The 15,489-nt window shown below is 35.6% G+C and overlaps 1 protein-coding gene across 1 annotated transcript in view; it reads left to right on the top strand.

The window, feature by feature from the left end:
* Window positions 1–15,489, top strand: part of LOC143390374 (uncharacterized) — a 42,308-nt gene that overhangs the window by 2,591 nt on the left and 24,228 nt on the right. The window lies entirely within an intron of this gene.

Raw genomic sequence — 15,489 nt, 5'->3', positions numbered from 1 at the left:
AGTGGAAAAAAATAAATGTTCAAATTCCATTCATATTTTTTATATCTTTCTTGGTCATATAGAATCCAGGATATCTTAATAATTAACTATAAGAAATTTATCATCTAAATGATATTGTCTGAAGAAATTTTACATTAATTTTGACCCTGAAATTTTATGTCTTTGCAGAAGTAAGAATATTTTTAAATTATACATTCTGTTTCGTATATGGTCACATGATAGCAGATTGGACTTGTTATAAAACCAGGTGTTCTTGTCGACTGTTAATATCAGCTCCTATTGAGTGCCTACATTAGTGAATTTCACAGTGATATTTCTATACACACATATACAATACTTGAATCCTGACCACTCTCCTTACTTCCATTTTCCCCTCTACTCCCTTTTTCATCCCCAGTTACCTTCCCTCTTCCTTAGTATTCCCTCCATCATTTTCTAGTCATTCTTATTTTCTTCCCAGATTCCACATGTTAGGGAGAGAATGTGATAATTGGGGTTTTGTTTCTGATTTTTTTCACCTTAACATGATGACCACCCTTTCCATCCATTTTACAATTATTGTCTTTGTTTCTTTTTTAACATTTTTATTTGGGGTTTTAAATATACCATTTCCTGGGCCTTAAAATTTCTACTCAGAAATCTAATATTTTTCTGATGTGTTTATAATTGCTTTGGCCCTTATTATAGATTTCAGTGTACCTTTGGTAATTTTATAGACTATGATTTGAAGAAGTTCTTTTCGGGCCATGTCCATTTGGTGTTCTAAAATCTTATACCTGGATGTCCATAACTTTCACAAGATATAAGAAATAGTTTTTTTAATTCACTGAGAAAGCTTTCATTGCCTGTAGCCTGTACCTCTTCTCCATTATGTGTACCAGTGATTCACAAAAGTATCTATGAATTGTGTCTAGTGGTTTTGTAATTTGTTTACAATTATTTTGATTGTTGTTGATATTGTCTGAATGTGATATTTCATCATCAACTTCAAGCTCTGTATTTTTTTCTTTCACTTGATCTAGTCTATGGGTCTAACTTAAAATGGATATATTTATTTGAGGTATTGAGCTCTTTATTTTCAAGATTTCTAATTGATTTTTTTCAGAATCTGTATTCAGAATCTTTCATGCCCTGCATTGTTTTCCTTAATCTACTCAGTTTCTCTTTGCTTCATCTTTGAAATAATTCACTATTTTAACATTTTTTTGAATTTTATTCTGGCATTTTTGTATATTGCATTATCTTTGGAAATAGTTTCTAGGGTAATTAACTATAAAACAGTCATGCTACTTTGCTTTTTATCTTTCTTATATTTCTATATTGAAATTTGTACATCTTCAGGGATATATATCTTTTCCACATTTATTTGAGTGTCTGCTTAGAAAACTGTTTTCCCTGGATGATGTGTCTTATGCTATTGATTAAGTGTGTGACATTGAAGTATTTTCCAAATGGTGTCTCTATTGTAGTTTCCTATGTCTTATCTGTGACTCCTGAGTGGTGACAGCTTGCAATGTTAAGTAACAACTTTCTTTGTCAGTGTTGTGAGAGTGGAGTCATGTTAGTGAAAAAGTGATATAGGCAGTAGAGTATCTGAAATTCATTTTCTGTGGTGGTTCCTCCATACTTGTTAATAATATGGTGTCTTCAAATATATGGAAGCTACCTAGGCTGAGAACCTGCATAAATGAAGATCTCAAACTCGCATAATTCTGTAAGATTTTCTTCATTTATTTCTAGTCTTGCTTTAGTGTGTCCAGACCACTGAATTTTAGCCATCTCTTTCCATTACTAAATGTGTATGTTAGGTTAAAGCTTTTTATCGCTGTTCTTATTTTTAATTTTTTTTCAACACCAGGTTTTATTTTATTTTTTTAGATATGTATGACAGTAGAGTGTATTTTTTACATACATGGGCTACATCTGATTCTATTTAGGATCAGAGAGAACTTTTGGCCTTTGGGTTTTTTTGGTATTGGCTTATTTCAGTAAATATAGTAGTCTCAAGTTCCATTCATTTACCAGCAAGTGCCATAAATTTCACTCTTCATCTTTTGAAGCTCACCTAGGTTGTTTCCATAGCTTAACTATTGTGAATTGGGCTGCTGTAGACATTGATGTAGCTGTGTCACTGTAGTATATTGATTTAAAGTCCCTTGGAGATATATATTTATATGCCCAACTCTCCATCATGTCAACTTAGGAACTTATTTCCTCAACAAGACTTCTAAATTGCAACAAATAAAATCAAGATTCAACTGGGGTGATAACTGGTTGAATGGTGTTTCCATTCCAAATTTTCAGAGGAATCTCCATACTGTTTTCCAGAGTACTTGCACCAATTTGCAGTCTCACTAGCAAAGTATGAGTGTAACTTTTTTCTCAAATTCTCTCCATCATTTATTGTTATTTGTATTCTTGATAATTCCTATTTTGACTGAACCAAGAATGGAATATCAATGTAGTTTTAATTTGCATTTTCTAATTTCTAGAGAAATTTAGCATTTTGTGGTTTTTTTCCTACTTTTTATTGATTTTATAATTTTTTAAGTGCACGACAACAGTGGAATGCACTACAATCCTTATTACACATATAAAGCACAATTTTACCTCTGAATATAAAGTATGTTTATGTCAATTTATGCCATTTTACATATACTTTTTTTGTACTACAATTCGTTTTTTATTTTTATTTGTTTCAGTTAGTTACACATGACAGTAGAATGACCTTGACATATCATACATTTAAACCACATGAGATACAATATCTCATTTTCCTGAGTATACAGGTTGTAGATTCACATTGATCATGCATTCACCTATATACACCAATAATAATAATGTCTATTCCATTCTAATATCCTTCCTATATTTCCAACCTCTCCTCTCCCCTCCCATCACTTCTCTCTTCTTAATCTAAGGTAGCACTATTCCTTTGTTTTCTCACTTCTTCATACATGTAGGTTGTATAACAATGAGGCTCTCCTTCCACCATCCGTGCAATTCCCTTTCTCCCACCCTTTCCCTCCCACCCCTCTTCCCTGTGTATAGGTAATCTTCTTCCCATGCTTTTCCTCTCTTCCCCATTTTGAGTCACCCCCCTTATATCAGAGAAGACATTTGGCATTTGTTTTTTGGGGACTGGCTAAATTCACTTAGCATAATCTGCTCTAATGCCATCCTTTTCTCTGCAAATGCCATGATCTTATTATTTTTTTAGTGCTGAGTAATATTCCATTGTGTATATATGCCACATATTTTTATCCATTCATCCATTGAAGGGCATCTAGGTTGGCTCTACAGTCTAGTTATTGTGAATTGTGCTACCATAAACATTGATGTGGCTGAGTCCCTGTAGTATGCTGTTTTTAGGTCTTTTGGGAATAGTCCAAGAAGAGGAATAGCTGGGTCAAATGGTGGTTACATTCTCAGTTTTCCAAGGAATCTCCATACTGCTTTCCAAATTGGCTGCACCAATTTACAACCTCACCAGCAGTGCAATTCTGATCAAAATCCCAATGACATTCCTCACAGAAATAGAAAAAGCAATTATGAAATTCATCTGAAAATATAAGAGACCCAGAATAGCAAAAGAAATTCTAAGCAGGAAGAGTGAAACAGATGGTATCACTATACCAGATCTTAAACTATACTACAGAGCAATAGTAACAAAAACAGCATGGTACTGGCACCAAAACAGGCTGGTGGACCAATGGTACAGGATAGAGGACACAGAGATTAACCCACAAAAGTACAACTACCTTATCTTTGACAAAGGTACTAAAAGCATGCACTGGAGAAAATATAGCATCCTCAACAAATGGTGTTGGGAAAACTGGAAATCCATATGCAACAAAATGAAATTGAATCCCTATCTCTCACCATGCACAAAAGTTAACTCAAAATGGATCAAGGGTCTAGGAATTAAACCAGAGACTCTGCATCTAATGGAAGAAAAAGTAGGCCCTAATCTTCCTCATGTGGAGCTAGGCCCCAACTTCCTTAATAAGATGCCTATAGCACAAGAGTTAAAACCAAGAATTAACAAATGGGATGAATTCAAACTAAAAAGTTTTTTCTCAGCAAGAGAAATAATATGTGAGGTGAATAGGGAGCCTACATCCTGGGAACAAATTTTTACCACTCACACATCAGATAGAGCTCTAATCTCTAGGGTATACAAAGAACTCAAAAATCTAAATACATACATACATACACACACACACACACACACACACACACACACACACACACAGAGAGAGAGAGAGAAATAATCCAATCTACAAATGGGCCAAGGACCTGAACAGACACTTCTCAGAAGAGGATATACAATCAATCAACAAATATATGAAAAAATGCTCACCATCTCTAGCAATTAGAGAAAGAGAAATTAAAACTATCCTAAGATACTATCTCACTTCAGTAAGAATGGCAGCCATGATGAAGACAAACAACAACAAATGCTGGTGAGGATGTGGGAAAAGGGTACCCTCATACACTGCTGGTTGGATATTGAGCATTTTAAAAGTATATTTGCTCACCAATTGTATTTCTTGTTCTGTAAACAACCAGTTTCAGATCCTTTGCACATTTATTGACATCCTATGACCACTAGAAGAGAATATTAACTATATTGGGCTGTGTGTGTGTGTGTGTGTGTGTGTGTGTGTGTGTGTTTGTGTGTGTGTGTTAAGTTTTTGATTTTTTTTTTCATGGGGGCAAGTAGTGGGAATTCAACTCAGGGGCATTCAACCACTGAGCCACATCCCCAGCCCTATGTTTTATTTTATTTTATTTTTATTATTTTTGTTGTAGATGGACACAATTTACTTATTTACTTGTTTATTATTTATTTATTTATTTTTATGTAGTACTGAAGATCAAACACAGGGTCTTACACCTGCAAGGCTAGTTCTCTAACACTGAGCCCCATACCCAGCTCTGTTTTGCATTTTATTTAGACATAGAGTTGCTCAGTGCCTCACCATTGCTGAAGCTGGATTTGAACTCTGATCCTCCTCTTTCAGCTTGCTGTGCTGGTTTGTTTTGAATTCTTTATCTATCCAGAAGACTAATGTTCTGAGGTGCAGGTGGTAAAGATTTTCTCCCATTTTGTAGGTTCTCTGTTCATGTTCTTGATAATTTTCTTTCCTGTGAGAAAGCTTTTTACTTTGTTACCTTCCCATTTATTGATTCTTGATTTTATTTGTTGCAATTTAGAAGTCTTGTTGAGGAAGTCAGTTCCTAAGACAAGATGATGGAAAGTTGGGCCTATATTTTCTTCTAGTGGGTACAGGATGTCTGGTTTAATGCCTAGTTCCTTGATGTATTCTGAGTTGAGTTTTGTGCAGGGATAGGGGTAGGGGTTCAATTTGATTCTGCCACATGCATACTTCCAGTTTTCTCAGTACCATTTGTTTAAGAGGCTGTCTTTTCTTTTAATGTATGTTGTTGGTGCCTTTGTCTAGATTAACAAGACAGTATGTATGTGATTATTGTCTTTGTGATGTCTTTTTTTCGTAGCACTATAGTATAATTTGAGATCGGATCTTGTGATGTCTGCTGTCTCCTTCACTTTTTTTCACTAAGGATTGTTTGGAATATTCTGGGCTTCTTGTTTTTCCAAGTGAATTTTTATGTCTGCTTTTTCTATTTCTTTGTGAAATATCATTGACATTTTAATAGGAGTTGCATTAAAACTATAGCATTTTGGTAGTATGTCAATTTTGGTAACATTAATCCTGCCAATCCATGAACATTTGAAATATTCCATCTTCTATGGTCTTCTTCAATTTCTTTCTTTAGTGTTTGGTAATTTTCATAATAGAGGTCTTTCACTTCTTAGATTGTTTCCTGATTATTTTATTTTTTAAATTGTTTTGAATCCATTGTGATTCATCAGCTGATGCATAATTTGTGTACAGGATCATAATTGATTTATGAGTGTTAATTCTATATCCTGCTACTATGCTGAGTGTGGTTATGAGTTTTAAAAATTTTGTGGTGTAGTTTTGTGTCTTCTACATATAAAATATTGTTGTCAGCAAATAGGAATATTTTGAGCACTTCTTTTCATATACATATCCCTTTAATCTCTTTTTCCAAACTGCTCTGGTTAGAATTTCAATATTCATATGTTGAATAGAAGTGGTGAAAGAGGGCACCCTTGTCTTTTTCTAGTTTTTAGAAAGAATGTTTCATTTTTTTTTCCATTTGGAATCATGTTACTCTTGGGTTTTTTTGGTATAGAGATTTAAAAATGTTCAGTTACATTCATATTATCCCTATTTTTTCTACCATTTTGAACATGAATGGATGCTGTATTCTGTCAAATGCTCTTCCTTGAACTATTGAGATAATTATGTTATGTTTTTTAAGTCTATTAATGAATCCTGTTTTGATTTCTGTAGGTTTAACCAGCATTGTGTCCCTGGGATGAACCTTACTTGATCATGGTGCACTATGTTTTTTTTTTTGTTTGTTTGTTTTTTGTTTTGTTTTTTTTAAAGGTTAAGCTCAGCATGCATTTTATTTTATTTATTTTATTTTTTTATTGGTTGATCAAACCATTACAAAGCTCTTGACATATCATATTTCATACATTAGATTCAAGTGGGTTATGAACTCCCATTTTTACCCCAAATACAGATTGCAGAATCACATCGGTTACACATCCACATTTTTACATAATGCCGTATTAGTAACTGTTGTATTCTGCTACCTTTCGTATCCTCTACTATCCCTTCTCCCCTCCCCTCTCATCTTCTCTCTCTACCCCATCTACTGTAATTCGTTTCTCTCCTTGTTTTTTTCCCCATTCCCCTCACAACCTCTTATATGTAATTTTGGATAACAATGAGGGTCTCCTTCCATTTCCATGCAATTTTTCTTTTCTCTCCCTTTCCCTCCCACCTCATGTCTCTGTTTAATGTTAATCTTTTCCTCCTGCTCTTCCTCCCTGCTCTGTTCTTACTTGCTCTCATTATATCAAAGAAGACTTTTGGAATTTGTTTTTTAGGGATTTGCTAGCTTCACTTATTATAATCTGCTCTAGTGCCATCCATTTCCCTGCAAATTCCATGATTTTGTCATTTTTTAGTGCTGCGTAATACACCATTGTGTATAAATGCCACATTTTTTTTATCCATTCATCTATTGAAGGGCATCTGGGTTGGTTCCACAGTTTAGCTATTGTGAATTGTGCTGCTATGAACATCGATGTGGCAGTATCCCTGTAGTACACTCTTTTAGGGTCTTCAGGGAATAATCTGAGAAGGGCAATAGCTGGGTCAAATGGTGGTTCCATTCTCAGCTTTCCCAGGAATCTCCATACGGCCTTCAAATTGGCCGCACCAATTTGCAGTCCCACCAGCAATGTACAAGAGTACCCTTTTCCCCACATCCTCACCAGCACTTGTTGTTGTTTGACTTCATAATGGCTGCCAATCTTACTGGAGTGAGATGGTATCTTAGGGTGGTTTTGATTTGCATTTCTCTGACTGCTAGAGATGGTGAGCATTTTTTCATATACTTGTTGATTGATTGTATGTCCTCTTCTGAGAAGTGTCTGTTCAGGTCCTTGGCCCATTTGTTGATTCGGTTATTTGTTATCTTATTGTTTAATTTTTTGAGTTCTTTGTATACTCTGGATATTAGGGCTCTATCTGAAGTGTGAGGAGTAAAAATTTGTTCTCAGGATGTAGGCTCCCTATTTACCTCTCTTATTGTTTCTTTTGCTGAGAAAAAACTTTTTAGTTTAAGTAAGTCCCATTTGTTGATTCTTGTTATTAACTCTTGTGCTATGGGTGTCCTATTAAGGAATTTGGAACCTGACCCCACAATATGTAGATCGGAGCCAACTTTTTCTTCTATCAGATGCAGAGTCTCTGATTTGATATCAAGCTCCTTGATCCATTTTGAGTTAACTTTTGTGCATGGCGAGAGGAGGGGATTCAGTTTCATTTTGTTGCATATGGATTTCCAGTTTTCCCAGCACCATTTGTTGAAGATGCTATCCTTCCTCCATTGCATGCTTTTAGCCCCTTTATCAAATATAAGATAGTTGTAACTTTGTGGATTAGTCTCTGTGTCCTCTATTCTGTACCATTGGTCCACCCGCCTGTTTTGGTACCAGTACCATGCTGTTTTTGTTACTATTACTCTGTAATATAGTTTGAAATCTGGTATCGCTATACTGCCTGATTCACACTTCCTGCTTAGAGATACTTTTGCTATTCTGGGTCTTTCATTTTTCCATATGAATTTCATGATTGCTTTCTCTATTTGTACAAAAAATGCCATTGGGATTTTGATTGGCATTACATTAAACCTATAGAGAACTTTTGGTAATATTGCCATTTTGATGATGTTAGTTCTGCCTATCCATGAACAGGGTATATTTTTCCATCTTCTAAGATCTTCTATTTCTCTCTTTAGGGTTCTGTAGTTTTCATTGTATAAATCTTTCACCTCTTTTGTTAGGTTGATTCCCAAGTATTTTATTTTTTTTGAGGATATTGTGAATGGGGTGTTTTTCCTTATTTCCTTTTCAGAAGTTTTGTCAATGATATACATAAATGCCTTTGATTTATGCATGTTGATTTTATATCCTGCCACTTTGCTGAATTCATTTATTAGTTCTAGTAGTTTTTTTGTAGACTCTTTTGGGTCTTCTAGGTATAGAATCATGTCTAGGTATAGAATCATGAGGTAAGTTCCTGTTATCCCTAGTTTTTCTAATGTTTTGAACATAAAGGGATGATGTACTTTGTCGAATGCTTTTTCTGCGTCTATCAAGATGATCATATGGTTCTTATCTTTAAGCCTATTGATGTGGTGAATAACATTTATTGATTTCCGTATATTGAACCAGCCTTGCATCCCAGGGATGAATCCTACTTGATCATGGTGCACAATTTTTCTGATGTGTTTTTGTATCCAATTCGCCAGAATTTTATTGAAGATTTTTGCATCTAGGTTCATTAGAGATATTGGTCTGTAGTTTTCTTTCTTTGAGGTGTCTTTGTCTGGTTTTGGAATCAGGGTGATGTTGGACTCATAGAATGAATTTGGAAGAGCTCCCTCTTTTTCTATTTCCTGAAATAACTTGAAAAGTATTGGTATTAATTCTTCTTTAAAGGTTTTGTAATACTCCGCTGTATACCCATCCGGTCCTGGGCTTTTCATGGTTGGTAGTCTTTTGATTGCTTCTTCTATTTCATCCATTGATATAGGTCTGTTCAAATTGTGTGTATTCTCCTGACTCAGTCTGGGCAAATCATATGACTTAAGAAATTTATCAATATCTTCACTATCTTCTATTTTATTGGAATATAGGTTTTCAAAATAATTCCTAATTATCTTCTGTATTTCTGTAGTATTTGTTGTGATGTTGCCTTTTCATCCCGTGTGTTAGTAATTTGAGTTCTTTCTCTTTTTCTCTTTGTTAGCATGGCTAAGGGTCTGTTAATCTTATTTATATTTTGAAGAACCAACTTTTCGTTTTGTCAATTTTTTCAATAGTTTCTTTTCTTTCCATTTCGTTGATTTCCGCTCTGATTTTAATTATTTCTTGCCTTCTGCTACATTTGCTGTTGTTTTGCTCTTCCTTTTCTAGGACTTTGAGATGAAGTGTGAGCTCATTTATTTGTTGGTTTTTTGTTTTTTTGAGGAATGACCTCCAGGAGATGAATTTCCCTCTTAAAACTGCTTTCATTGTGTCCCATAGATTTTGATATGTTGTGTCTGTATTTTCATTTATCTCTAGAATTGTTTGATTTCCTCCTTTATGTCTTCTGTAACCCAATGATCATTCAGTAACATATTGTTCATTTTCCATGTGATGTAGGATTTTTTTCTTCCTTCTTTTATCATTAATTTCCAGTTTCATTCCATTATGATCAGATAAAATGCATGGTATTATCTCCACCCTTTTATATTTACTGAGGGTTGCCCTATGGCATAATATATGGTCTATTTTTGAGAAGGATCCATGTGCTGCTGAGAAAAAAGTATGTCCACTTGATGATGGATGATATATTCTATATATGTCAGTTAAGTCTAGGTTATTGATTGTGATATTGAGTTCTATAGTTTCTTTATTCAAATTTGTTTGGAGGATCTGTCCAATGGTGAGAGAGGTGTGTTGAAGTCACCCATAATTATTGTGTTGTGGTCTATTGGATTCTTGAACTTGAAGCGAATTTTTTATGAACATCGCAGCACCATTATTTGGTGCATAAATATTGATAATTGTTATGTCTTGTTGGTGAATGGTTCCCTTTAACAGTATATAATGTCCTTCATTATCCCTTTTGATTAACTTAGTCTTGAACTCGATTTTATTTGATATGAGGATGGCCACCTCTGCTTGCTTACGAGGACCGTGTGCATGGTATATTTTTTCCCAACCTTTCACCTTCAGCCTGTGTATGTCTTTTCCAATCAGATGTGTCTCCTGGAGGCAGCATATTGTTGGATTCATTTTTTAAATCCATGTTACTAGCCTATGTCGCTTTATTGGAGAGTTTAAGCCATTAATGTTTAGAATTACTATTGATATATGGTTTGTATTTCCAGCCATGTTTGATTATTTATCTTTTTTTTTAAAATTTAGTTTGTTTCTCCATGATTAGCTTTCCCCCCACGCTCTGTCTCTACTGAGGTACTTCCCAATGTTGGTTTTGGTTATTGTTTTTCATTTCTTCCTCGTGTAGTGTTTTGCTCAAGATGCTTTGCAATGCTCATTTTCTGGCTACAAATTCTTTTAACTTTTGTTTATCATGAAAGATTTTTATTTCGTTGTTGTACCTGAAGCTTAATTTTGCTGGATACAAAATTCTTGGTTGGCATCCATTGTCTTTCAGTGTTTGAAATACGTTGTTCCAGGATCTTCTTGCTTTCAGTGTCTGTGATGAAAAATCCATTGTTAACTTTATTGGTTTACCCCTGAATGTATTCTGCCTCCTTTCTCTTGTAGCTTTTAATATTTTCTCATTTTTCTGTATATTGGATATCTTCATACCAATGTGTCTTGGCATTGGTCTACTGTGATTTTGTATGCTTGGTGTCCTGTATGCATCTACAATTTGTATATCCGTTTCCTTTTTTATTTCTGGAAAGTTTTCTATAATTATTTCATCCAGCAGGTTGCTCATTCCCTTGGTTTGAAACTTTGTACCTTCCTCTATCCCGATGACACTTAAGTTTGGTTTTTTTATGTTATCTCATATCTCTTGGATGATTTTCTCATGATTTTTTACTAGCCTTTCTGAGTTGGCTAGACTCTTTTCAAGATGATATATTTTGTCTTCATTTTCTGATGTTCTGGCTTCTACTTGCTCCACTCTGTTAGTGATACTGTCATTTGAGTTTTTAATTTGGTTTATACTTTCCTTCATTTCTAGAATTATTGTTTGATTTTTTTTTAATAATCTCTATCTCCTGATAAAGATGCTTAATTTCTTCTTTTAACTCTTTATGTAATTCATTTTCAATGTGTTCTTTCACTGTTTTAATTTTCTGTCTCATATCCTCTTTAAGGTTCCATTCCATCTGTCTAAGGTATTCCTTGAGTTCTTTATTTGACCATTTTTCTGATGCCTCTAGGTCCTCTTGAATATTTAGGCTGTTCTGCATTGTTTGTACTCCTTTTCTTCCTTGCTTTTTCATGCTGCTCATGTTACTTCTTGTTCTGTTTGACTGCTGAGTTACTTTTTACTCCTATAAATTTATTTGATGCTTGGGAGGAAAGATATTAGAAGGGAAGGGAAGAAGTCACTAAAGAGAATGAGAGTAAGCAGGTAGAATTCAAGGAAGGGGTAAGATGGAAATTGAAAAGAAATTAAAAGACAAAAGAAAAAATAGAAAATGAAAAAGAAAGAAAAATTTTAAAAATAATTAAAAATTAAAAATAAAAAATAACTTAAAAAATTTAAAAAAAATTTAAAAAACAACAAAAATATGAAAATAAAAAAAAAACAAATTAAAAAAATTAATAAATGCAATCTTAGAGTTTGATTAACTTCTCTTCCAGTTCTGGAGCTGTGCCCACCAGGCCAAGCTTCTCCTCTCAATATGTGGCAACCAATCAGTGTACAGCAGCTCCTCCTCCCTTACTGGGCGGGTCTCCAATCCTGAGTGCCTAGGGCCTTCTCTTGTGTCTAGTCACTTCCCCACTTTTCCTCAAGCCAGGCCCTGCTCATTGGTGATGCTCACCACAATACTGGCTACACGCCAGGTCTGCTGCTTCCGGGAGCCCTATTTTCATGAACGACTGGGCACACTCTCCTAGTTTGCCATTCCCTCAGACCCTAAGTTGTGAAGCTTGGGGCTGAGAACCCTCAGCAAATTTTTCTTGCCCTCTGGTAGCCACGCCTCTGGTAGCTGGTGCAAGAGACCTCAGTTGTCAGCACTGGTGGGAGCGGTAGCCGGGGGTCCCGCGCCACTCCTGATTGCCTTGGTCTGGCTATCATGCTCAAGGGAGAGCTGGGAGGGGCCCTTAAGGTTTCCCTGCTGTGTGGAGAGAAAAGGCTAGGGGGTTGCACACCTGTCGCTGCTGGTTTCAATGAAGTTATCTCCTCTGCCGCATTCTGGTGATGTCAGCTCTCTGCCATGGTGGTATCCCATGCAAATGGCGACAGTTCATTTCCTTTGCTGGGTGACCAATGCAATGGGTGGATCCTGACTGGCTCTTCCAAGTCCCATCTCAATCCTGTGGCCACTGCCTATGAAGGCTCAGTTGGCATTAACCTCCGCAGGTTCAGAAGGGCCGACCAGTTGTTTCAGCGGGATTGTTTAGTGCTGAGTCACAGCAGTTTGTCTGTGAGAAGCAGGCAAACAGGAGCTTGAATTCAGCCAATCCAGGCTTGGTGTGTGTTCTGAGAGGCCCAGACTGTTCACCCCAGATCCACATCAGCTCAGCATCGCCTAGTGATCCTGAGCAAACAGCATTTAGACGGTTTACAACTCCCTATGCCCACTCAGCTGAAGAGGTCAGAGACTTGATCTCTCCGCGCCCACCACCATGTTGCCAGCATGCACTATGTTTTTAATATGTTTTTGTATGTAGTTTTTTTTCAGTATTTTATTAAGAGTTGATGCATGTATATTCATTGGGGATATTTGTCCAAAGTTTTATTTCTTCGATGTATCTCTGTCTGGTTTTGGTATCAGGTTTATTCTTCCTTCATAGAATGAGTTTGAAAGTGTTTCATCCTTTTCTATTTCATGGAATAATTTGAGGAGTATTGGTGTTTGTTCTTCTTTAAGGGTTTGGTAGGGATTGCAGAGAATTTGTCTAGTTGTGGACTTTTCTTTATTGGTAGGTCAAAATGTTGATCTATGAAAAATAAATTGCTTCAATAATGCTAGAAATCTCTGGGTTCAGTGATACAAACCTATAATACTAGCAGCTTGGGAGGCTGAGACAGGAGAATTGTGAGTTCAAGGCAAATCTCAGGAATGGCTAGGAGCTAATCAACACAGTGAGACACTTTCTCTTAATAAAATACAAAGCAGGAATGGGATGTGGCTCAGTTGTTGAATATCCCCAAGTTCAATCCCCAGTACCAAAAAAAAAAAAAAAACTACAAATGAGAAAAAAATTATGAATATGTATAAATGTCCATGAATCATTCAGGTAACAAACAGGAAAGGGAAAAGTATACTTGAAAAAAAAATAGATCTCAGTGCTTTTGTGGTGCCAGTGATCGAACCCATAACATCAGGAAATTGAGGCACATTCTCTGTGAGTGGGCTACATTTAAAGCTGTTGTCTTCCACTTTTAGTACTTTTTTACATCAGTATAGGACATGAGGGCATACAGATTGCATGCTGAAGAAGTGTGAAGTCTATAAACATCTTCCACCTATGAGGAGGATTGAGAAAATTGACATCACATTGTATAACACAGTACTAAATAGACCATCCTGCTCTCCTGGGACCAGCTAAACTCTTCTTTATGGAATTTAAAAGTCTCAATAAATCATAGTTTGGGCTGGGGTTGTGGCTCAGTAGTATAGCGCTCACTTAGCACATGATAAACACTGGATTTAATCCTCAGCACCACATAAAAATAAATAAAATAAAGAAATTGTGTCCAACTACAACTAAAAAATATTTTTAAAAAAGTCATAGTTTATAAAATTGTCATCAAATGGTCTTTTACATCTACCTTGCCATGTGAAATAAGACTAGAATGTGAATAGCATGCATGAATTGAAATACTCCTCTTCTTTTGAGCGGTGAATATAAACTCAGTCTATATAATTTTAACAGTACAAGTCCTTTGTACTTCTCCTCCTCCACATCATCATCATCATCATCACCATCATTGTCAGCATCATCATCATTATTTATTTCACTGTTGGGATTGAAGCCAGAGCTCCTTCATTCTATGCAATACATTACCACTTAGCTCTTTCCTCTGCCCTACCAGTAGATTCTCTCAGAGTAAATGTCTTATTCTTTTGTTGTTGTTGTATTGTTTTGTTTTGTTTTATAGTTTTAATGAAGTGGGAAAGAATTTCTTCTATATGGAGAGACAATGTTTGGCTCATTCTGAAAGCATGAGTGAGTTCATAGCCTATTTAAATATTTAATCATATCAGCTATTACTACATAACAACTTGCTGCTACCTCCCTAGTGCTTCTTTCTGTATTTCCCTATGACCATGTGGTATGGATAAGAGTGTATAAACTCTGAAGGTCGTCATCTTTCAACACTTTTGTCCCTAGGGGAAGTAAAGTTTTGTTTGTACCACACATAAGATAGAAAAAGTAGCTGGAAGTAAGAGATGAGCATATTTGCTGTCTCCTACACTGGAATGTCTTTGTAAGCTTTCTGTCCCTGATCTGTTTACTGCTTTTCTGTAATTTCTGTAGTAGTTTTTTTTTTTTTTCATACATTTGTTGACCATCTGAATTTCTTCTGTGAAGTGCCTGTTGAATTTCTTTGCTCATTTATTAAATGGGTGGAGGTGGGTGATGGTGTTATTATTAGTTTTAAGCTGTTTTTGTTATTGTTGTTGTTGTTGTTATTATTATTATTATTTTATCTATCCTGGAAGTTAATGCGTTTTCTGAGGTGAAGGTGGCAAAGGTATTTTTTCCTATTGTGTCGGCTCACTTTTCATGTTCTGGGTTTTTGTCTTTGCCGTGAAGAAGCTTCTTAGTTTGATGGAGCACCATTTATTGAAAATTGGTTTTACTTTGTGTTGAGGGGCCTTCCCTTTCAGCATCTACTCTTGGGAGCTTGAGGGCATACAGAAACCCCTCCAAAGACAGTTTCAGATAATTGCTTCTGCTATATAATGCAGCAAAACTAGCTTTTATAGTGCCTATGTTCCAATTTACATACAGCAGTCATGATAGGCCAGAGGGGATACACAACATATAATATTATGGGAGTCCTGCCACCAAGAGTCTAGCAACTGGGGAGTAATTTCTTGTCAAAGGAGCAGGCAAATGGTGCTTGCCAGTGTTCTGAC

Source organism: Callospermophilus lateralis, chromosome 5 (assembly GCF_048772815.1).
Source record: "Callospermophilus lateralis isolate mCalLat2 chromosome 5, mCalLat2.hap1, whole genome shotgun sequence".
Taxonomy (NCBI): Eukaryota; Metazoa; Chordata; class Mammalia; order Rodentia; family Sciuridae; genus Callospermophilus; species Callospermophilus lateralis.
This window is presented reverse-complemented; position numbering and strand designations above follow the sequence as displayed.